Source organism: Anomaloglossus baeobatrachus, unplaced genomic scaffold, assembly GCF_048569485.1.
Source record: "Anomaloglossus baeobatrachus isolate aAnoBae1 unplaced genomic scaffold, aAnoBae1.hap1 Scaffold_295, whole genome shotgun sequence".
Classification (NCBI taxonomy): Eukaryota; Metazoa; Chordata; class Amphibia; order Anura; family Aromobatidae; genus Anomaloglossus; species Anomaloglossus baeobatrachus.
Window position 1 is genome coordinate 203154 of NW_027442392.1, and position 22809 is coordinate 225962.

Genomic DNA, 22809 nt, shown 5'->3' on the forward strand with positions numbered 1-22809 from the left:
TCCTGTCCGTCTTTTTGTATCGTGAATTGGAAAGACTGCAAGGGGGAGGGGAGTTGCTTGCGCCCTAAAGGAGGAGTTATTCAGATTCATTGCAGTGGGCGGCGGCTGCAAAACGCACCATTCTTCTTGTTTTTGCTCTGCAAAGCAGCCTTTTCAAGGGTTGGCTTGGGTGACAAAATGTCTTGTGTAGGCGTGGGTTTGTCTCCCTCTCGCTCTCTCTCCCTAAGATGTGTCCGGCATAGGCCAGGGTGCCACTCGAGGCCCAAACCAATTCTGGTTATCGCTTCTCGGCCTTTTGGCTAAGATCAAGTGTAGTATCTGTTCTTATCAGTTTAATATCTGATACGTCCCCTATCTGGGGACCATATATTAAATGGATTTTTAGAACAGGGAGATGGAAAAAGAGCTTGCTCTGTCCACTCCACGCATTGACCTGGTATTGCAGTACCTCCAGGAACGGTGCACCCCTTCTTAACCCAGTTTCCAAAAGCAGAACTCAATTCACCTGATTCATATTAGCCCGATTTAATGAATTGGAAGAAAGCATACGTCTTCATATGCACCTCAATTTGGCCCATTCACTTTTCACACTTCCTCCTTTTGTTTTTTATCTTTCACACTTTTGACTTTCTTTATTCATCCAAATAGCAAACTCATCACCACTCAACCTGACCAACTCGGCTATGTCCCCGTGCTGCAGTTCTCTGTCTTATCTAGATCATTTGCAATTGAATGGAATAGATCCCTTTTGGACAAAGTGGATTCACCTGCTGCTGCAGTGACCACAGGTGTGATAAGATCTAGAATTGGCATCTGGTGCGATCTCTCCGCTTCCACTCCAAAGAAAGTTACCTGTTTATTCCTATCATGCATTGGTTTTTGGGGTTTTCTTTGAGTAATGATGATCTCTTTAGTAGTCTGTTGGCGCCCTCTCCTGGAGGAATAGTTTGCTTGCTCTTGGACATTCTAAAAGAGAGGTCATGATAGACATTGAGCTTCTGAGCTCAATTGGGGACAGTCATGGGTGATGAATGTTTGCAACCTACTGCGAAGCCTCATACCGCAATATAAGGAACGTCAAATACTAAGAAAGGGCGGCCTATGAAAGAATTACTACTTTCAATAAGTACACTTAAACGGCTAATTGGGAATAGAAAAACTGTAAAAAGCCCTCTGAGAAAGCCCCCCTCTAACCTTTGATAGTAAGCTTTTCTGTAGTCTGCCTGTTGATGTATTTTCCGTTTGAACTGTGCACAACATGAAGAGACGGAACACTGGCGGCTTGTCACAATGCCCCCCGATGACATCACAACAGCGCTGCTGCCTAGAAAACAAGCTGCGCAGAAGAAGTTGTTCTTTGGGTGGGAGGGTGGGCTAGTGGAAGGAGGGGGCAATCTCTTTTTTTCCCGGGTGGTAGGGGGATGACAGGAGAAGGGAAGCGGGTGGTGAGAAAGGTACAGAGGGCAGGGTTTGGGGGCTGGGAAGGAAAGGGAAAAGATTAGGGTTTGGGGATGATGAAAGGGCTTTCTACGGGTAAGGATGGCAAAGGGTGGCAGTGACGGAAAGTCAGGCAACCTGTCCTGTCCGTCTTTTTGTATCGTGAATTGGAAAGACTGCAAGGGGGAGGGGAGTTGCTTGCGCCCTAAAGGAGGAGTTATTCAGATTCATTGCAGTGGGCGGCGGCTGCAAAACGCACCATTCTTCTTGTTTTTGCTCTGCAAAGCAGCCTTTTCAAGGGTTGGCTTGGGTGACAAAATGTCTTGTGTAGGCGTGGGTTTGTCTCCCTCTCGCTCTCTCTCCCTAAGATGTGTCCGGCATAGGCCAGGGTGCCACTCGAGGCCCAAACCAATTCTGGTTATCGCTTCTCGGCCTTTTGGCTAAGATCAAGTGTAGTGTTGTTCGAAGAGGTGGTTTAAGCTCCAGGCCACCTTAGTACAATGATACAATGCACACTGGAAGGTTGCGCTTGCTAGTACTCTGGGTGGATAGTATATTCATCTAGAGGAAAACATGGCCCTACCAGGATCGAGGCTATTAGACTGAGTAAGGGTGGGGGGCTATGGTACAACGTGCCCCAGGACTGACGACCCTGGAGTGAGTCTGAGCTTGCTGGCTTGGGACCCCGGCAAGCCTTGGGCTCTGTAGCACACCGTACCTTGCCTTTTCATACTTTTTGAGCATATTACCCTATCCCGGCCTTCTGGCTAGGAAGGGAAATTTTTATAATCCCGGTCGGAGGTCTGGTCAGCTTTGGGCTGAGAAACTAACACCCGGTTGGAGGTCTGGGTCAGCTTCGGCTGAGAAACCAACACCCGGTTGGAGGTCTGGGTCAGCTTCGGCTGAGAAACCAACACCCGGTTGGAGGTCCGGTTAGCCTTGGGCTGAGAAACCAACACCGGTTGACGGTCCGGGCAGTTTCGGCTGCGAAACCAACAACTAGTAGCTCTCTACTCCACTTGGGTAAGATGCCTGGGTGGACGCTGGGAGCAACGACAAGGCTCAACCAGGCTTCGGCTTGGGAGAGCACCGAAGATCCCTGACCCTTGCTGTGGCCTTCTGGCTCGGAGGGACGGGGTTGATTTTTGGGGACCCTCTCCTCACGGTGGGGTCCACACGAATCCTAGCCTTTGCACTGTTTTTGGTGTGACTTCGGTCATGCATTTTTTGTGGTGCTTTGGAAAGCTTCATTAAATCAAAAATCTGTTCTTATCAGTTTAATATCTGATACGTCCCCTATCTGGGGACCATATATTAAATGGATTTTTAGAACAGGGAGATGGAAAAAGAGCTTGCTCTGTCCACTCCACGCATTGACCTGGTATTGCAGTACCTCCAGGAACGGTGCACCCCTTCTTAACCCAGTTTCCAAAAGCAGAACTCAATTCACCTGATTCATATTAGCCCGATTTAATGAATTGGAAGAAAGCATACGTCTTCATATGCACCTCAATTTGGCCCATTCACTTTTCACACTTCCTCCTTTTGTTTTTTATCTTTCACACTTTTGACTTTCTTTATTCATCCAAATAGCAAACTCATCACCACTCAACCTGACCAACTCGGCTATGTCCCCGTGCTGCAGTTCTCTGTCTTATCTAGATCATTTGCAATTGAATGGAATAGATCCCTTTTGGACAAAGTGGATTCACCTGCTGCTGCAGTGACCACAGGTGTGATAAGATCTAGAATTGGCATCTGGTGCGATCTCTCCGCTTCCACTCCAAAGAAAGTTACCTGTTTATTCCTATCATGCATTGGTTTTTGGGGTTTTCTTTGAGTAATGATGATCTCTTTAGTAGTCTGTTGGCGCCCTCTCCTGGAGGAATAGTTTGCTTGCTCTTGGACATTCTAAAAGAGAGGTCATGATAGACATTGAGCTTCTGAGCTCAATTGGGGACAGTCATGGGTGATGAATGTTTGCAACCTACTGCGAAGCCTCATACCGCAATATAAGGAACGTCAAATACTAAGAAAGGGCGGCCTATGAAAGAATTACTACTTTCAATAAGTACACTTAAACGGCTAATTGGGAATAGAAAAACTGTAAAAAGCCCTCTGAGAAAGCCCCCCTCTAACCTTTGATAGTAAGCTTTTCTGTAGTCTGCCTGTTGATGTATTTTCCGTTTGAACTGTGCACAACATGAAGAGACGGAACACTGGCGGCTTGTCACAATGCCCCCCGATGACATCACAATAGCGCTGCTGCCTAGAAAACAAGCTGCGCAGAAGAAGTTGTTCTTTGGGTGGGAGGGTGGGCTAGTGGAAGGAGGGGGCAATCTCTTTTTTTCCCGGGTGGTAGGGGGATGACAGGAGAAGGGAAGCGGGTGGTGAGAAAGGTACAGAGGGCAGGGTTTGGGGGCTGGGAAGGAAAGGGAAAAGATTAGGGTTTGGGGATGATGAAAGGGCTTTCTACGGGTAAGGATGGCAAAGGGTGGCAGTGACGGAAAGTCAGGCAACCTGTCCTGTCCGTCTTTTTGTATCGTGAATTGGAAAGACTGCAAGGGGGAGGGGAGTTGCTTGCGCCCTAAAGGAGGAGTTATTCAGATTCATTGCAGTGGGCGGCGGCTGCAAAACGCACCATTCTTCTTGTTTTTGCTCTGCAAAGCAGCCTTTTCAAGGGTTGGCTTGGGTGACAAAATGTCTTGTGTAGGCGTGGGTTTGTCTCCCTCTCGCTCTCTCTCCCTAAGATGTGTCCGGCATAGGCCAGGGTGCCACTCGAGGCCCAAACCAATTCTGGTTATCGCTTCTCGGCCTTTTGGCTAAGATCAAGTGTAGTATCTGTTCTTATCAGTTTAATATCTGATACGTCCCCTATCTGGGGACCATATATTAAATGGATTTTTAGAACAGGGAGATGGAAAAAGAGCTTGCTCTGTCCACTCCACGCATTGACCTGGTATTGCAGTACCTCCAGGAACGGTGCACCCCTTCTTAACCCAGTTTCCAAAAGCAGAACTCAATTCACCTGATTCATATTAGCCCGATTTAATGAATTGGAAGAAAGCATACGTCTTCATATGCACCTCAATTTGGCCCATTCACTTTTCACACTTCCTCCTTTTGTTTTTTATCTTTCACACTTTTGACTTTCTTTATTCATCCAAATAGCAAACTCATCACCACTCAACCTGACCAACTCGGCTATGTCCCCGTGCTGCAGTTCTCTGTCTTATCTAGATCATTTGCAATTGAATGGAATAGATCCCTTTTGGACAAAGTGGATTCACCTGCTGCTGCAGTGACCACAGGTGTGATAAGATCTAGAATTGGCATCTGGTGCGATCTCTCCGCTTCCACTCCAAAGAAAGTTACCTGTTTATTCCTATCATGCATTGGTTTTTGGGGTTTTCTTTGAGTAATGATGATCTCTTTAGTAGTCTGTTGGCGCCCTCTCCTGGAGGAATAGTTTGCTTGCTCTTGGACATTCTAAAAGAGAGGTCATGATAGACATTGAGCTTCTGAGCTCAATTGGGGACAGTCATGGGTGATGAATGTTTGCAACCTACTGCGAAGCCTCATACCGCAATATAAGGAACGTCAAATACTAAGAAAGGGCGGCCTATGAAAGAATTACTACTTTCAATAAGTACACTTAAACGGCTAATTGGGAATAGAAAAACTGTAAAAAGCCCTCTGAGAAAGCCCCCCTCTAACCTTTGATAGTAAGCTTTTCTGTAGTCTGCCTGTTGATGTATTTTCCGTTTGAACTGTGCACAACATGAAGAGACGGAACACTGGCGGCTTGTCACAATGCCCCCCGATGACATCACAACAGCGCTGCTGCCTAGAAAACAAGCTGCGCAGAAGAAGTTGTTCTTTGGGTGGGAGGGTGGGCTAGTGGAAGGAGGGGGCAATCTCTTTTTTTCCCGGGTGGTAGGGGGATGACAGGAGAAGGGAAGCGGGTGGTGAGAAAGGTACAGAGGGCAGGGTTTGGGGGCTGGGAAGGAAAGGGAAAAGATTAGGGTTTGGGGATGATGAAAGGGCTTTCTACGGGTAAGGATGGCAAAGGGTGGCAGTGACGGAAAGTCAGGCAACCTGTCCTGTCCGTCTTTTTGTATCGTGAATTGGAAAGACTGCAAGGGGGAGGGGAGTTGCTTGCGCCCTAAAGGAGGAGTTATTCAGATTCATTGCAGTGGGCGGCGGCTGCAAAACGCACCATTCTTCTTGTTTTTGCTCTGCAAAGCAGCCTTTTCAAGGGTTGGCTTGGGTGACAAAATGTCTTGTGTAGGCGTGGGTTTGTCTCCCTCTCGCTCTCTCTCCCTAAGATGTGTCCGGCATAGGCCAGGGTGCCACTCGAGGCCCAAACCAATTCTGGTTATCGCTTCTCGGCCTTTTGGCTAAGATCAAGTGTAGTGTTGTTCGAAGAGGTGGTTTAAGCTCCAGGCCACCTTAGTACAATGATACAATGCACACTGGAAGGTTGCGCTTGCTAGTACTCTGGGTGGATAGTATATTCATCTAGAGGAAAACATGGCCCTACCAGGATCGAGGCTATTAGACTGAGTAAGGGTGGGGGGCTATGGTACAACGTGCCCCAGGACTGACGACCCTGGAGTGAGTCTGAGCTTGCTGGCTTGGGACCCCGGCAAGCCTTGGGCTCTGTAGCACACCGTACCTTGCCTTTTCATACTTTTTGAGCATATTACCCTATCCCGGCCTTCTGGCTAGGAAGGGAAATTTTTATAATCCCGGTCGGAGGTCTGGTCAGCTTTGGGCTGAGAAACTAACACCCGGTTGGAGGTCTGGGTCAGCTTCGGCTGAGAAACCAACACCCGGTTGGAGGTCTGGGTCAGCTTCGGCTGAGAAACCAACACCCGGTTGGAGGTCCGGTTAGCCTTGGGCTGAGAAACCAACACCGGTTGACGGTCCGGGCAGTTTCGGCTGCGAAACCAACAACTAGTAGCTCTCTACTCCACTTGGGTAAGATGCCTGGGTGGACGCTGGGAGCAACGACAAGGCTCAACCAGGCTTCGGCTTGGGAGAGCACCGAAGATCCCTGACCCTTGCTGTGGCCTTCTGGCTCGGAGGGACGGGGTTGATTTTTGGGGACCCTCTCCTCACGGTGGGGTCCACACGAATCCTAGCCTTTGCACTTTTTTTGGTGTGACTTCGGTCATGCATTTTTTGTGGTGCTTTGGAAAGCTTCATTAAATCAAAAATCTGTTCTTATCAGTTTAATATCTGATACGTCCCCTATCTGGGGACCATATATTAAATGGATTTTTAGAACAGGGAGATGGAAAAAGAGCTTGCTCTGTCCACTCCACGCATTGACCTGGTATTGCAGTACCTCCAGGAACGGTGCACCCCTTCTTAACCCAGTTTCCAAAAGCAGAACTCAATTCACCTGATTCATATTAGCCCGATTTAATGAATTGGAAGAAAGCATACGTCTTCATATGCACCTCAATTTGGCCCATTCACTTTTCACACTTCCTCCTTTTGTTTTTTATCTTTCACACTTTTGACTTTCTTTATTCATCCAAATAGCAAACTCATCACCACTCAACCTGACCAACTCGGCTATGTCCCCGTGCTGCAGTTCTCTGTCTTATCTAGATCATTTGCAATTGAATGGAATAGATCCCTTTTGGACAAAGTGGATTCACCTGCTGCTGCAGTGACCACAGGTGTGATAAGATCTAGAATTGGCATCTGGTGCGATCTCTCCGCTTCCACTCCAAAGAAAGTTACCTGTTTATTCCTATCATGCATTGGTTTTTGGGGTTTTCTTTGAGTAATGATGATCTCTTTAGTAGTCTGTTGGCGCCCTCTCCTGGAGGAATAGTTTGCTTGCTCTTGGACATTCTAAAAGAGAGGTCATGATAGACATTGAGCTTCTGAGCTCAATTGGGGACAGTCATGGGTGATGAATGTTTGCAACCTACTGCGAAGCCTCATACCGCAATATAAGGAACGTCAAATACTAAGAAAGGGCGGCCTATGAAAGAATTACTACTTTCAATAAGTACACTTAAACGGCTAATTGGGAATAGAAAAACTGTAAAAAGCCCTCTGAGAAAGCCCCCCTCTAACCTTTGATAGTAAGCTTTTCTGTAGTCTGCCTGTTGATGTATTTTCCGTTTGAACTGTGCACAACATGAAGAGACGGAACACTGGCGGCTTGTCACAATGCCCCCCGATGACATCACAATAGCGCTGCTGCCTAGAAAACAAGCTGCGCAGAAGAAGTTGTTCTTTGGGTGGGAGGGTGGGCTAGTGGAAGGAGGGGGCAATCTCTTTTTTTCCCGGGTGGTAGGGGGATGACAGGAGAAGGGAAGCGGGTGGTGAGAAAGGTACAGAGGGCAGGGTTTGGGGGCTGGGAAGGAAAGGGAAAAGATTAGGGTTTGGGGATGATGAAAGGGCTTTCTACGGGTAAGGATGGCAAAGGGTGGCAGTGACGGAAAGTCAGGCAACCTGTCCTGTCCGTCTTTTTGTATCGTGAATTGGAAAGACTGCAAGGGGGAGGGGAGTTGCTTGCGCCCTAAAGGAGGAGTTATTCAGATTCATTGCAGTGGGCGGCGGCTGCAAAACGCACCATTCTTCTTGTTTTTGCTCTGCAAAGCAGCCTTTTCAAGGGTTGGCTTGGGTGACAAAATGTCTTGTGTAGGCGTGGGTTTGTCTCCCTCTCGCTCTCTCTCCCTAAGATGTGTCCGGCATAGGCCAGGGTGCCACTCGAGGCCCAAACCAATTCTGGTTATCGCTTCTCGGCCTTTTGGCTAAGATCAAGTGTAGTGTTGTTCGAAGAGGTGGTTTAAGCTCCAGGCCACCTTAGTACAATGATACAATGCACACTGGAAGGTTGCGCTTGCTAGTACTCTGGGTGGATAGTATATTCATCTAGAGGAAAACATGGCCCTACCAGGATCGAGGCTATTAGACTGAGTAAGGGTGGGGGGCTATGGTACAACGTGCCCCAGGACTGACGACCCTGGAGTGAGTCTGAGCTTGCTGGCTTGGGACCCCGGCAAGCCTTGGGCTCTGTAGCACACCGTACCTTGCCTTTTCATACTTTTTGAGCATATTACCCTATCCCGGCCTTCTGGCTAGGAAGGGAAATTTTTATAATCCCGGTCGGAGGTCTGGTCAGCTTTGGGCTGAGAAACTAACACCCGGTTGGAGGTCTGGGTCAGCTTCGGCTGAGAAACCAACACCCGGTTGGAGGTCTGGGTCAGCTTCGGCTGAGAAACCAACACCCGGTTGGAGGTCCGGTTAGCCTTGGGCTGAGAAACCAACACCGGTTGACGGTCCGGGCAGTTTCGGCTGCGAAACCAACAACTAGTAGCTCTCTACTCCACTTGGGTAAGATGCCTGGGTGGACGCTGGGAGCAACGACAAGGCTCAACCAGGCTTCGGCTTGGGAGAGCACCGAAGATCCCTGACCCTTGCTGTGGCCTTCTGGCTCGGAGGGACGGGGTTGATTTTTGGGGACCCTCTCCTCACGGTGGGGTCCACACGAATCCTAGCCTTTGCACTGTTTTTGGTGTGACTTCGGTCATGCATTTTTTGTGGTGCTTTGGAAAGCTTCATTAAATCAAAAATCTGTTCTTATCAGTTTAATATCTGATACGTCCCCTATCTGGGGACCATATATTAAATGGATTTTTAGAACAGGGAGATGGAAAAAGAGCTTGCTCTGTCCACTCCACGCATTGACCTGGTATTGCAGTACCTCCAGGAACGGTGCACCCCTTCTTAACCCAGTTTCCAAAAGCAGAACTCAATTCACCTGATTCATATTAGCCCGATTTAATGAATTGGAAGAAAGCATACGTCTTCATATGCACCTCAATTTGGCCCATTCACTTTTCACACTTCCTCCTTTTGTTTTTTATCTTTCACACTTTTGACTTTCTTTATTCATCCAAATAGCAAACTCATCACCACTCAACCTGACCAACTCGGCTATGTCCCCGTGCTGCAGTTCTCTGTCTTATCTAGATCATTTGCAATTGAATGGAATAGATCCCTTTTGGACAAAGTGGATTCACCTGCTGCTGCAGTGACCACAGGTGTGATAAGATCTAGAATTGGCATCTGGTGCGATCTCTCCGCTTCCACTCCAAAGAAAGTTACCTGTTTATTCCTATCATGCATTGGTTTTTGGGGTTTTCTTTGAGTAATGATGATCTCTTTAGTAGTCTGTTGGCGCCCTCTCCTGGAGGAATAGTTTGCTTGCTCTTGGACATTCTAAAAGAGAGGTCATGATAGACATTGAGCTTCTGAGCTCAATTGGGGACAGTCATGGGTGATGAATGTTTGCAACCTACTGCGAAGCCTCATACCGCAATATAAGGAACGTCAAATACTAAGAAAGGGCGGCCTATGAAAGAATTACTACTTTCAATAAGTACACTTAAACGGCTAATTGGGAATAGAAAAACTGTAAAAAGCCCTCTGAGAAAGCCCCCCTCTAACCTTTGATAGTAAGCTTTTCTGTAGTCTGCCTGTTGATGTATTTTCCGTTTGAACTGTGCACAACATGAAGAGACGGAACACTGGCGGCTTGTCACAATGCCCCCCGATGACATCACAATAGCGCTGCTGCCTAGAAAACAAGCTGCGCAGAAGAAGTTGTTCTTTGGGTGGGAGGGTGGGCTAGTGGAAGGAGGGGGCAATCTCTTTTTTTCCCGGGTGGTAGGGGGATGACAGGAGAAGGGAAGCGGGTGGTGAGAAAGGTACAGAGGGCAGGGTTTGGGGGCTGGGAAGGAAAGGGAAAAGATTAGGGTTTGGGGATGATGAAAGGGCTTTCTACGGGTAAGGATGGCAAAGGGTGGCAGTGACGGAAAGTCAGGCAACCTGTCCTGTCCGTCTTTTTGTATCGTGAATTGGAAAGACTGCAAGGGGGAGGGGAGTTGCTTGCGCCCTAAAGGAGGAGTTATTCAGATTCATTGCAGTGGGCGGCGGCTGCAAAACGCACCATTCTTCTTGTTTTTGCTCTGCAAAGCAGCCTTTTCAAGGGTTGGCTTGGGTGACAAAATGTCTTGTGTAGGCGTGGGTTTGTCTCCCTCTCGCTCTCTCTCCCTAAGATGTGTCCGGCATAGGCCAGGGTGCCACTCGAGGCCCAAACCAATTCTGGTTATCGCTTCTCGGCCTTTTGGCTAAGATCAAGTGTAGTATCTGTTCTTATCAGTTTAATATCTGATACGTCCCCTATCTGGGGACCATATATTAAATGGATTTTTAGAACAGGGAGATGGAAAAAGAGCTTGCTCTGTCCACTCCACGCATTGACCTGGTATTGCAGTACCTCCAGGAACGGTGCACCCCTTCTTAACCCAGTTTCCAAAAGCAGAACTCAATTCACCTGATTCATATTAGCCCGATTTAATGAATTGGAAGAAAGCATACGTCTTCATATGCACCTCAATTTGGCCCATTCACTTTTCACACTTCCTCCTTTTGTTTTTTATCTTTCACACTTTTGACTTTCTTTATTCATCCAAATAGCAAACTCATCACCACTCAACCTGACCAACTCGGCTATGTCCCCGTGCTGCAGTTCTCTGTCTTATCTAGATCATTTGCAATTGAATGGAATAGATCCCTTTTGGACAAAGTGGATTCACCTGCTGCTGCAGTGACCACAGGTGTGATAAGATCTAGAATTGGCATCTGGTGCGATCTCTCCGCTTCCACTCCAAAGAAAGTTACCTGTTTATTCCTATCATGCATTGGTTTTTGGGGTTTTCTTTGAGTAATGATGATCTCTTTAGTAGTCTGTTGGCGCCCTCTCCTGGAGGAATAGTTTGCTTGCTCTTGGACATTCTAAAAGAGAGGTCATGATAGACATTGAGCTTCTGAGCTCAATTGGGGACAGTCATGGGTGATGAATGTTTGCAACCTACTGCGAAGCCTCATACCGCAATATAAGGAACGTCAAATACTAAGAAAGGGCGGCCTATGAAAGAATTACTACTTTCAATAAGTACACTTAAACGGCTAATTGGGAATAGAAAAACTGTAAAAAGCCCTCTGAGAAAGCCCCCCTCTAACCTTTGATAGTAAGCTTTTCTGTAGTCTGCCTGTTGATGTATTTTCCGTTTGAACTGTGCACAACATGAAGAGACGGAACACTGGCGGCTTGTCACAATGCCCCCCGATGACATCACAATAGCGCTGCTGCCTAGAAAACAAGCTGCGCAGAAGAAGTTGTTCTTTGGGTGGGAGGGTGGGCTAGTGGAAGGAGGGGGCAATCTCTTTTTTTCCCGGGTGGTAGGGGGATGACAGGAGAAGGGAAGCGGGTGGTGAGAAAGGTACAGAGGGCAGGGTTTGGGGGCTGGGAAGGAAAGGGAAAAGATTAGGGTTTGGGGATGATGAAAGGGCTTTCTACGGGTAAGGATGGCAAAGGGTGGCAGTGACGGAAAGTCAGGCAACCTGTCCTGTCCGTCTTTTTGTATCGTGAATTGGAAAGACTGCAAGGGGGAGGGGAGTTGCTTGCGCCCTAAAGGAGGAGTTATTCAGATTCATTGCAGTGGGCGGCGGCTGCAAAACGCACCATTCTTCTTGTTTTTGCTCTGCAAAGCAGCCTTTTCAAGGGTTGGCTTGGGTGACAAAATGTCTTGTGTAGGCGTGGGTTTGTCTCCCTCTCGCTCTCTCTCCCTAAGATGTGTCCGGCATAGGCCAGGGTGCCACTCGAGGCCCAAACCAATTCTGGTTATCGCTTCTCGGCCTTTTGGCTAAGATCAAGTGTAGTATCGTTCGAAAAGGTGGTTTAAGGCTCCGGCCACCTTAGTACAATGATGCAATGCACACTGGAAGGTTGCGCTTGTTAGTACTTTGGGAGGATAGTATATCCATCTAGAGGAAACCATGGCCCTACCAGGATCGAGGCTATTAGACTGAGTAAGTGTGGGGGTTATGGTGCAATGTGCCCCAGGAATGGACACCCTGGAGGGAGTCTGAACTTGCTAGGTTGGGACCCTGGTAAGCCTCAGACTCTGTCGCACGCCGCGCCTTGCCTATTCATACTTTCCAAGCATATTGCCCTATCCCGGCCTTCTGGCTAAGAAGGGAAATTTTTATAATCCCGGTCGGAGGTCCGGTCAGCTTTGGGCTGAGAAACCAACACCCGGTTGGAGGTCCGGGTCAGCTTTGGCTGAGAAACCAACACCCGGTTGGAGGTCCGGTTAGCCTTGGGCTGAGAAACCAACACCCGGTTGGAGGTCCGGTCAGCCTTGGGCTGAGAAACCAACACCCGGTTGGAGGTCCGGTTAGCCTTGGGCTGAGAAACCAACACCGGTTGACGGTCCGGGCAGTCTCGGCTGCGAAACCAACGACTAGTAGCTCCCTACTCCACTTGGGTAAGATGCCTCGGTGGACGCTGGGAGCAACAACAAGGCTCAACCAGGCTTCGGCTTGGGGGAGCACCGAAGATCCCTGACCCTCGCTGTGGCCTTCTGGCTCGGAGGGACGGGGTTGATTTTTGGGGATCCTCTTCTCACGGAGGGGTCCACACGAATCCTAGCCTTTGCACTGTTTTTGGTGTGACTTCGGTCATGCATTTTTGCGGTGCTTTGGAAAGCTTCATTAAATAAAAAATCTGTTCTTATCAGTTTAATATCTGATACGTCCCCTATCTGGGGACCATATATTAAATGGATTTTTAGAACAGGGAGATGGAAAAAGAGCTTGCTCTGTCCACTCCACGCATTGACCTGGTATTGCAGTACCTCCAGGAACGGTGCACCCCTTCTTAACCCAGTTTCCAAAAGCAGAACTCAATTCACCTGATTCATATTAGCCCGATTTAATGAATTGGAAGAAAGCATACGTCTTCATATGCACCTCAATTTGGCCCATTCACTTTTCACACTTCCTCCTTTTGTTTTTTATCTTTCACACTTTTGACTTTCTTTATTCATCCAAATAGCAAACTCATCACCACTCAACCTGACCAACTCGGCTATGTCCCCGTGCTGCAGTTCTCTGTCTTATCTAGATCATTTGCAATTGAATGGAATAGATCCCTTTTGGACAAAGTGGATTCACCTGCTGCTGCAGTGACCACAGGTGTGATAAGATCTAGAATTGGCATCTGGTGCGATCTCTCCGCTTCCACTCCAAAGAAAGTTACCTGTTTATTCCTATCATGCATTGGTTTTTGGGGTTTTCTTTGAGTAATGATGATCTCTTTAGTAGTCTGTTGGCGCCCTCTCCTGGAGGAATAGTTTGCTTGCTCTTGGACATTCTAAAAGAGAGGTCATGATAGACATTGAGCTTCTGAGCTCAATTGGGGACAGTCATGGGTGATGAATGTTTGCAACCTACTGCGAAGCCTCATACCGCAATATAAGGAACGTCAAATACTAAGAAAGGGCGGCCTATGAAAGAATTACTACTTTCAATAAGTACACTTAAACGGCTAATTGGGAATAGAAAAACTGTAAAAAGCCCTCTGAGAAAGCCCCCCTCTAACCTTTGATAGTAAGCTTTTCTGTAGTCTGCCTGTTGATGTATTTTCCGTTTGAACTGTGCACAACATGAAGAGACGGAACACTGGCGGCTTGTCACAATGCCCCCCGATGACATCACAATAGCGCTGCTGCCTAGAAAACAAGCTGCGCAGAAGAAGTTGTTCTTTGGGTGGGAGGGTGGGCTAGTGGAAGGAGGGGGCAATCTCTTTTTTTCCCGGGTGGTAGGGGGATGACAGGAGAAGGGAAGCGGGTGGTGAGAAAGGTACAGAGGGCAGGGTTTGGGGGCTGGGAAGGAAAGGGAAAAGATTAGGGTTTGGGGATGATGAAAGGGCTTTCTACGGGTAAGGATGGCAAAGGGTGGCAGTGACGGAAAGTCAGGCAACCTGTCCTGTCCGTCTTTTTGTATCGTGAATTGGAAAGACTGCAAGGGGGAGGGGAGTTGCTTGCGCCCTAAAGGAGGAGTTATTCAGATTCATTGCAGTGGGCGGCGGCTGCAAAACGCACCATTCTTCTTGTTTTTGCTCTGCAAAGCAGCCTTTTCAAGGGTTGGCTTGGGTGACAAAATGTCTTGTGTAGGCGTGGGTTTGTCTCCCTCTCGCTCTCTCTCCCTAAGATGTGTCCGGCATAGGCCAGGGTGCCACTCGAGGCCCAAACCAATTCTGGTTATCGCTTCTCGGCCTTTTGGCTAAGATCAAGTGTAGTGTTGTTCGAAGAGGTGGTTTAAGCTCCAGGCCACCTTAGTACAATGATTCAATGCACACTGGAAGGTTGCGCTTGCTAGTACTCTGGGTGGATAGTATATTCATCTAGAGGAAAACATGGCCCTACCAGGATCGAGGCTATTAGACTGAGTAAGGGTGGGGGGCTATGGTACAACGTGCCCCAGGACTGACGACCCTGGAGTGAGTCTGAGCTTGCTGGCTTGGGACCCCGGCAAGCCTTGGGCTCTGTAGCACACCGTACCTTGCCTTTTCATACTTTTTGAGCATATTACCCTATCCCGGCCTTCTGGCTAGGAAGGGAAATTTTTATAATCCCGGTCGGAGGTCTGGTCAGCTTTGGGCTGAGAAACTAACACCCGGTTGGAGGTCTGGGTCAGCTTCGGCTGAGAAACCAACACCCGGTTGGAGGTCTGGGTCAGCTTCGGCTGAGAAACCAACACCCGGTTGGAGGTCCGGTTAGCCTTGGGCTGAGAAACCAACACCGGTTGACGGTCCGGGCAGTTTCGGCTGCGAAACCAACAACTAGTAGCTCTCTACTCCACTTGGGTAAGATGCCTGGGTGGACGCTGGGAGCAACGACAAGGCTCAACCAGGCTTCGGCTTGGGAGAGCACCGAAGATCCCTGACCCTTGCTGTGGCCTTCTGGCTCGGAGGGACGGGGTTGATTTTTGGGGACCCTCTCCTCACGGTGGGGTCCACACGAATCCTAGCCTTTGCACTGTTTTTGGTGTGACTTCGGTCATGCATTTTTTGTGGTGCTTTGGAAAGCTTCATTAAATCAAAAATCTGTTCTTATCAGTTTAATATCTGATACGTCCCCTATCTGGGGACCATATATTAAATGGATTTTTAGAACAGGGAGATGGAAAAAGAGCTTGCTCTGTCCACTCCACGCATTGACCTGGTATTGCAGTACCTCCAGGAACGGTGCACCCCTTCTTAACCCAGTTTCCAAAAGCAGAACTCAATTCACCTGATTCATATTAGCCCGATTTAATGAATTGGAAGAAAGCATACGTCTTCATATGCACCTCAATTTGGCCCATTCACTTTTCACACTTCCTCCTTTTGTTTTTTATCTTTCACACTTTTGACTTTCTTTATTCATCCAAATAGCAAACTCATCACCACTCAACCTGACCAACTCGGCTATGTCCCCGTGCTGCAGTTCTCTGTCTTATCTAGATCATTTGCAATTGAATGGAATAGATCCCTTTTGGACAAAGTGGATTCACCTGCTGCTGCAGTGACCACAGGTGTGATAAGATCTAGAATTGGCATCTGGTGCGATCTCTCCGCTTCCACTCCAAAGAAAGTTACCTGTTTATTCCTATCATGCATTGGTTTTTGGGGTTTTCTTTGAGTAATGATGATCTCTTTAGTAGTCTGTTGGCGCCCTCTCCTGGAGGAATAGTTTGCTTGCTCTTGGACATTCTAAAAGAGAGGTCATGATAGACATTGAGCTTCTGAGCTCAATTGGGGACAGTCATGGGTGATGAATGTTTGCAACCTACTGCGAAGCCTCATACCGCAATATAAGGAACGTCAAATACTAAGAAAGGGCGGCCTATGAAAGAATTACTACTTTCAATAAGTACACTTAAACGGCTAATTGGGAATAGAAAAACTGTAAAAAGCCCTCTGAGAAAGCCCCCCTCTAACCTTTGATAGTAAGCTTTTCTGTAGTCTGCCTGTTGATGTATTTTCCGTTTGAACTGTGCACAACATGAAGAGACGGAACACTGGCGGCTTGTCACAATGCCCCCCGATGACATCACAATAGCGCTGCTGCCTAGAAAACAAGCTGCGCAGAAGAAGTTGTTCTTTGGGTGGGAGGGTGGGCTAGTGGAAGGAGGGGGCAATCTCTTTTTTTCCCGGGTGGTAGGGGGATGACAGGAGAAGGGAAGCGGGTGGTGAGAAAGGTACAGAGGGCAGGGTTTGGGGGCTGGGAAGGAAAGGGAAAAGATTAGGGTTTGGGGATGATGAAAGGGCTTTCTACGGGTAAGGATGGCAAAGGGTGGCAGTGACGGAAAGTCAGGCAACCTGTCCTGTCCGTCTTTTTGTATCGTGAATTGGAAAGACTGCAAGGGGGAGGGGAGTTGCTTGCGCCCTAAAGGAGGAGTTATTCAGATTCATTGCAGTGGGCGGCGGCTGCAAAACGCACCATTCTTCTTGTTTTTGCTCTGCAAAGCAGCCTTTTCAAGGGTTGGCTTGGGTGACAAAATGTCTTGTGTAGGCGTGGGTTTGTCTCCCTCTCGCTCTCTCTCCCTAAGATGTGTCCGGCATAGGCCAGGGTGCCACTCGAGGCCCAAACCAATTCTGGTTATCGCTTCTCGGCCTTTTGGCTAAGATCAAGTGTAGTGTTGTTCGAAGAGGTGGTTTAAGCTCCAGGCCACCTTAGTACAATGATACAATGCACACTGGAAGGTTGCGCTTGCTAGTACTCTGGGTGGATAGTATATTCATCTAGAGGAAAACATGGCCCTACCAGGATCGAGGCTATTAGACTGAGTAAGGGTGGGGGGCTATGGTACAACGTGCCCCAGGACTGACGACCCTGGAGTGAGTCTGAGCTTGCTGGCTTGGGACCCCGGCAAGCCTTGGGCTCTGTAGCACACCGTACCTTGCCTTTTCATACTTTTTGAGCATATTACCCTATCCCGGCCTTCTGGCTAGGAAGGGAAATTTTTATAATCCCGGTCGGAGGTCTGGTCAGCTTTGGGCTGAGAAACTAACACCCGGTTGGAGGTCTGGGTCAGCTTCGGCTGAGAAACCAACACCCGGTTGGAGGTCTGGGTCAGCTTCGGCTGAGAAACCAACACCCGGTTGGAGGTCCGGTTAGCCTTGGGCTGAGAAACCAACACCGGTTGACGGTCCGGGCAGTTTCGGCTGCGAAACCAACAACTAGTAGCTCTCTACTCCACTTGGGTAAGATGCCTGGGTGGACGCTGGGAGCAACGACAAGGCTCAACCAGGCTTCGGCTTGGGAGAGCACCGAAGATCCCTGACCCTTGCTGTGGCCTTCTGGCTCGGAGGGACGGGGTTGATTTTTGGGGACCCTCTCCTCACGGTGGGGTCCACACGAATCCTAGCCTTTGCACTGTTTTTGGTGTGACTTCGGTCATGCATTTTTTGTGGTGCTTTGGAAAGCTTCATTAAATCAAAAATCTGTTCTTATCAGTTTAATATCTGATACGTCCCCTATCTGGGGACCATATATTAAATGGATTTTTAGAACAGGGAGATGGAAAAAGAGCTTGCTCTGTCCACTCCACGCATTGACCTGGTATTGCAGTACCTCCAGGAACGGTGCACCCCTTCTTAACCCAGTTTCCAAAAGCAGAACTCAATTCACCTGATTCATATTAGCCCGATTTAATGAATTGGAAGAAAGCATACGTCTTCATATGCACCTCAATTTGGCCCATTCACTTTTCACACTTCCTCCTTTTGTTTTTTATCTTTCACACTTTTGACTTTCTTTATTCATCCAAATAGCAAACTCATCACCACTCAACCTGACCAACTCGGCTATGTCCCCGTGCTGCAGTTCTCTGTCTTATCTAGATCATTTGCAATTGAATGGAATAGATCCCTTTTGGACAAAGTGGATTCACCTGCTGCTGCAGTGACCACAGGTGTGATAAGATCTAGAATTGGCATCTGGTGCGATCTCTCCGCTTCCACTCCAAAGAAAGTTACCTGTTTATTCCTATCATGCATTGGTTTTTGGGGTTTTCTTTGAGTAATGATGATCTCTTTAGTAGTCTGTTGGCGCCCTCTCCTGGAGGAATAGTTTGCTTGCTCTTGGACATTCTAAAAGAGAGGTCATGATAGACATTGAGCTTCTGAGCTCAATTGGGGACAGTCATGGGTGATGAATGTTTGCAACCTACTGCGAAGCCTCATACCGCAATATAAGGAACGTCAAATACTAAGAAAGGGCGGCCTATGAAAGAATTACTACTTTCAATAAGTACACTTAAACGGCTAATTGGGAATAGAAAAACTGTAAAAAGCCCTCTGAGAAAGCCCCCCTCTAACCTTTGATAGTAAGCTTTTCTGTAGTCTGCCTGTTGATGTATTTTCCGTTTGAACTGTGCACAACATGAAGAGACGGAACACTGGCGGCTTGTCACAATGCCCCCCGATGACATCACAATAGCGCTGCTGCCTAGAAAACAAGCTGCGCAGAAGAAGTTGTTCTTTGGGTGGGAGGGTGGGCTAGTGGAAGGAGGGGGCAATCTCTTTTTTTCCCGGGTGGTAGGGGGATGACAGGAGAAGGGAAGCGGGTGGTGAGAAAGGTACAGAGGGCAGGGTTTGGGGGCTGGGAAGGAAAGGGAAAAGATTAGGGTTTGGGGATGATGAAAGGGCTTTCTACGGGTAAGGATGGCAAAGGGTGGCAGTGACGGAAAGTCAGGCAACCTGTCCTGTCCGTCTTTTTGTATCGTGAATTGGAAAGACTGCAAGGGGGAGGGGAGTTGCTTGCGCCCTAAAGGAGGAGTTATTCAGATTCATTGCAGTGGGCGGCGGCTGCAAAACGCACCATTCTTCTTGTTTTTGCTCTGCAAAGCAGCCTTTTCAAGGGTTGGCTTGGGTGACAAAATGTCTTGTGTAGGCGTGGGTTTGTCTCCCTCTCGCTCTCTCTCCCTAAGATGTGTCCGGCATAGGCCAGGGTGCCACTCGAGGCCCAAACCAATTCTGGTTATCGCTTCTCGGCCTTTTGGCTAAGATCAAGTGTAGTCCCTTCATTGGGTTTGCCTTGGTCTTGGCTGGGAGGGGCCCGGGCTTGCACATCCGCTGGCCTCGGGGATTGTTGCGCCTTTTGGTGCTTACGTCCCCTTATGGCTGGTGGTTCCTGGGCTCGGGAGGCGATCACCTGCGGCACTGCGCTTTTGTGTGGTGGCCGATGACCGTTTTCTGAAATTTGCGGATGAAATCAAAAAAAAAAAAAAAAAATCTGTTCTTATCAGTTTAATATCTGATACGTCCCCTATCTGGGGACCATATATTAAATGGATTTTTAGAACAGGGAGATGGAAAAAGAGCTTGCTCTGTCCACTCCACGCATTGACCTGGTATTGCAGTACCTCCAGGAACGGTGCACCCCTTCTTAACCCAGTTTCCAAAAGCAGAACTCAATTCACCTGATTCATATTAGCCCGATTTAATGAATTGGAAGAAAGCATACGTCTTCATATGCACCTCAATTTGGCCCATTCACTTTTCACACTTCCTCCTTTTGTTTTTTATCTTTCACACTTTTGACTTTCTTTATTCATCCAAATAGCAAACTCATCACCACTCAACCTGACCAACTCGGCTATGTCCCCGTGCTGCAGTTCTCTGTCTTATCTAGATCATTTGCAATTGAATGGAATAGATCCCTTTTGGACAAAGTGGATTCACCTGCTGCTGCAGTGACCACAGGTGTGATAAGATCTAGAATTGGCATCTGGTGCGATCTCTCCGCTTCCACTCCAAAGAAAGTTACCTGTTTATTCCTATCATGCATTGGTTTTTGGGGTTTTCTTTGAGTAATGATGATCTCTTTAGTAGTCTGTTGGCGCCCTCTCCTGGAGGAATAGTTTGCTTGCTCTTGGACATTCTAAAAGAGAGGTCATGATAGACATTGAGCTTCTGAGCTCAATTGGGGACAGTCATGGGTGATGAATGTTTGCAACCTACTGCGAAGCCTCATACCGCAATATAAGGAACGTCAAATACTAAGAAAGGGCGGCCTATGAAAGAATTACTACTTTCAATAAGTACACTTAAACGGCTAATTGGGAATAGAAAAACTGTAAAAAGCCCTCTGAGAAAGCCCCCCTCTAACCTTTGATAGTAAGCTTTTCTGTAGTCTGCCTGTTGATGTATTTTCCGTTTGAACTGTGCACAACATGAAGAGACGGAACACTGGCGGCTTGTCACAATGCCCCCCGATGACATCACAATAGCGCTGCTGCCTAGAAAACAAGCTGCGCAGAAGAAGTTGTTCTTTGGGTGGGAGGGTGGGCTAGTGGAAGGAGGGGGCAATCTCTTTTTTTCCCGGGTGGTAGGGGGATGACAGGAGAAGGGAAGCGGGTGGTGAGAAAGGTACAGAGGGCAGGGTTTGGGGGCTGGGAAGGAAAGGGAAAAGATTAGGGTTTGGGGATGATGAAAGGGCTTTCTACGGGTAAGGATGGCAAAGGGTGGCAGTGACGGAAAGTCAGGCAACCTGTCCTGTCCGTCTTTTTGTATCGTGAATTGGAAAGACTGCAAGGGGGAGGGGAGTTGCTTGCGCCCTAAAGGAGGAGTTATTCAGATTCATTGCAGTGGGCGGCGGCTGCAAAACGCACCATTCTTCTTGTTTTTGCTCTGCAAAGCAGCCTTTTCAAGGGTTGGCTTGGGTGACAAAATGTCTTGTGTAGGCGTGGGTTTGTCTCCCTCTCGCTCTCTCTCCCTAAGATGTGTCCGGCATAGGCCAGGGTGCCACTCGAGGCCCAAACCAATTCTGGTTATCGCTTCTCGGCCTTTTGGCTAAGATCAAGTGTAGTGTTGTTCGAAGAGGTGGTTTAAGCTCCAGGCCACCTTAGTACAATGATACAATGCACACTGGAAGGTTGCGCTTGCTAGTACTCTGGGTGGATAGTATATTCATCTAGAGGAAAACATGGCCCTACCAGGATCGAGGCTATTAGACTGAGTAAGGGTGGGGGGCTATGGTACAACGTGCCCCAGGACTGACGACCCTGGAGTGAGTCTGAGCTTGCTGGCTTGGGACCCCGGCAAGCCTTGGGCTCTGTAGCACACCGTACCTTGCCTTTTCATACTTTTTGAGCATATTACCCTATCCCGGCCTTCTGGCTAGGAAGGGAAATTTTTATAATCCCGGTCGGAGGTCTGGTCAGCTTTGGGCTGAGAAACTAACACCCGGTTGGAGGTCTGGGTCAGCTTCGGCTGAGAAACCAACACCCGGTTGGAGGTCTGGGTCAGCTTCGGCTGAGAAACCAACACCCGGTTGGAGGTCCGGTTAGCCTTGGGCTGAGAAACCAACACCGGTTGACGGTCCGGGCAGTTTCGGCTGCGAAACCAACAACTAGTAGCTCTCTACTCCACTTGGGTAAGATGCCTGGGTGGACGCTGGGAGCAACGACAAGGCTCAACCAGGCTTCGGCTTGGGAGAGCACCGAAGATCCCTGACCCTTGCTGTGGCCTTCTGGCTCGGAGGGACGGGGTTAATTTTTGGGGACCCTCTCCTCACGGTGGGGTCCACACGAATCCTAGCCTTTGCACTGTTTTTGGTGTGACTTCGGTCATGCATTTTTTGTGGTGCTTTGGAAAGCTTCATTAAATCAAAAATCTGTTCTTATCAGTTTAATATCTGATACGTCCCCTATCTGGGGACCATATATTAAATGGATTTTTAGAACAGGGAGATGGAAAAAGAGCTTGCTCTGTCCACTCCACGCATTGACCTGGTATTGCAGTACCTCCAGGAACGGTGCACCCCTTCTTAACCCAGTTTCCAAAAGCAGAACTCAATTCACCTGATTCATATTAGCCCGATTTAATGAATTGGAAGAAAGCATACGTCTTCATATGCACCTCAATTTGGCCCATTCACTTTTCACACTTCCTCCTTTTGTTTTTTATCTTTCACACTTTTGACTTTCTTTATTCATCCAAATAGCAAACTCATCACCACTCAACCTGACCAACTCGGCTATGTCCCCGTGCTGCAGTTCTCTGTCTTATCTAGATCATTTGCAATTGAATGGAATAGATCCCTTTTGGACAAAGTGGATTCACCTGCTGCTGCAGTGACCACAGGTGTGATAAGATCTAGAATTGGCATCTGGTGCGATCTCTCCGCTTCCACTCCAAAGAAAGTTACCTGTTTATTCCTATCATGCATTGGTTTTTGGGGTTTTCTTTGAGTAATGATGATCTCTTTAGTAGTCTGTTGGCGCCCTCTCCTGGAGGAATAGTTTGCTTGCTCTTGGACATTCTAAAAGAGAGGTCATGATAGACATTGAGCTTCTGAGCTCAATTGGGGACAGTCATGGGTGATGAATGTTTGCAACCTACTGCGAAGCCTCATACCGCAATATAAGGAACGTCAAATACTAAGAAAGGGCGGCCTATGAAAGAATTACTACTTTCAATAAGTACACTTAAACGGCTAATTG

General features: G+C 48.1%; 11 non-coding genes and 1 pseudogene across 11 annotated transcripts; all 12 read left to right on the plus strand.

The window, feature by feature from the left end:
- Nucleotides 1-279: 279 nt before the first annotated feature.
- On the plus strand, nt 280-470 carry LOC142267351 (U2 spliceosomal RNA). The gene has a single exon (XR_012733256.1). It is a non-coding gene; the product is annotated as a U2 spliceosomal RNA (small nuclear RNA).
- A 2189-nt stretch (nt 471-2659) lies between these two features.
- On the plus strand, nt 2660-2852 carry LOC142267450 (U2 spliceosomal RNA). Its single transcript, XR_012733344.1, has one exon. It is a non-coding gene; the product is annotated as a U2 spliceosomal RNA (small nuclear RNA).
- A 1387-nt stretch (nt 2853-4239) lies between these two features.
- Nucleotides 4240-4430, plus strand: LOC142267354 (U2 spliceosomal RNA). Its single transcript, XR_012733258.1, has one exon. It is a non-coding gene; the product is annotated as a U2 spliceosomal RNA (small nuclear RNA).
- A 2189-nt stretch (nt 4431-6619) lies between these two features.
- On the plus strand, nt 6620-6812 carry LOC142267451 (U2 spliceosomal RNA). Its single transcript, XR_012733345.1, has one exon. It is a non-coding gene; the product is annotated as a U2 spliceosomal RNA (small nuclear RNA).
- Nucleotides 6813-9001: 2189 nt separating this feature from the next.
- Nucleotides 9002-9194, plus strand: LOC142267453 (U2 spliceosomal RNA). Its single transcript, XR_012733346.1, has one exon. It is a non-coding gene; the product is annotated as a U2 spliceosomal RNA (small nuclear RNA).
- A 1387-nt stretch (nt 9195-10581) lies between these two features.
- On the plus strand, nt 10582-10772 carry LOC142267355 (U2 spliceosomal RNA). The gene has a single exon (XR_012733259.1). It is a non-coding gene; the product is annotated as a U2 spliceosomal RNA (small nuclear RNA).
- Nucleotides 10773-12159: 1387 nt separating this feature from the next.
- Nucleotides 12160-12301, plus strand: LOC142267514 (U2 spliceosomal RNA; annotated as a pseudogene).
- A 701-nt stretch (nt 12302-13002) lies between these two features.
- LOC142267490 (U2 spliceosomal RNA) lies at nt 13003-13194 on the plus strand. Its single transcript, XR_012733380.1, has one exon. It is a non-coding gene; the product is annotated as a U2 spliceosomal RNA (small nuclear RNA).
- Nucleotides 13195-15383: 2189 nt separating this feature from the next.
- On the plus strand, nt 15384-15576 carry LOC142267454 (U2 spliceosomal RNA). The gene has a single exon (XR_012733347.1). It is a non-coding gene; the product is annotated as a U2 spliceosomal RNA (small nuclear RNA).
- A 2189-nt stretch (nt 15577-17765) lies between these two features.
- LOC142267455 (U2 spliceosomal RNA) lies at nt 17766-17958 on the plus strand. Its single transcript, XR_012733348.1, has one exon. It is a non-coding gene; the product is annotated as a U2 spliceosomal RNA (small nuclear RNA).
- Nucleotides 17959-19550: 1592 nt separating this feature from the next.
- LOC142267501 (U2 spliceosomal RNA) lies at nt 19551-19750 on the plus strand. The gene has a single exon (XR_012733390.1). It is a non-coding gene; the product is annotated as a U2 spliceosomal RNA (small nuclear RNA).
- Nucleotides 19751-21939: 2189 nt separating this feature from the next.
- LOC142267457 (U2 spliceosomal RNA) lies at nt 21940-22132 on the plus strand. Its single transcript, XR_012733350.1, has one exon. It is a non-coding gene; the product is annotated as a U2 spliceosomal RNA (small nuclear RNA).
- Nucleotides 22133-22809: the final 677 nt, after the last annotated feature.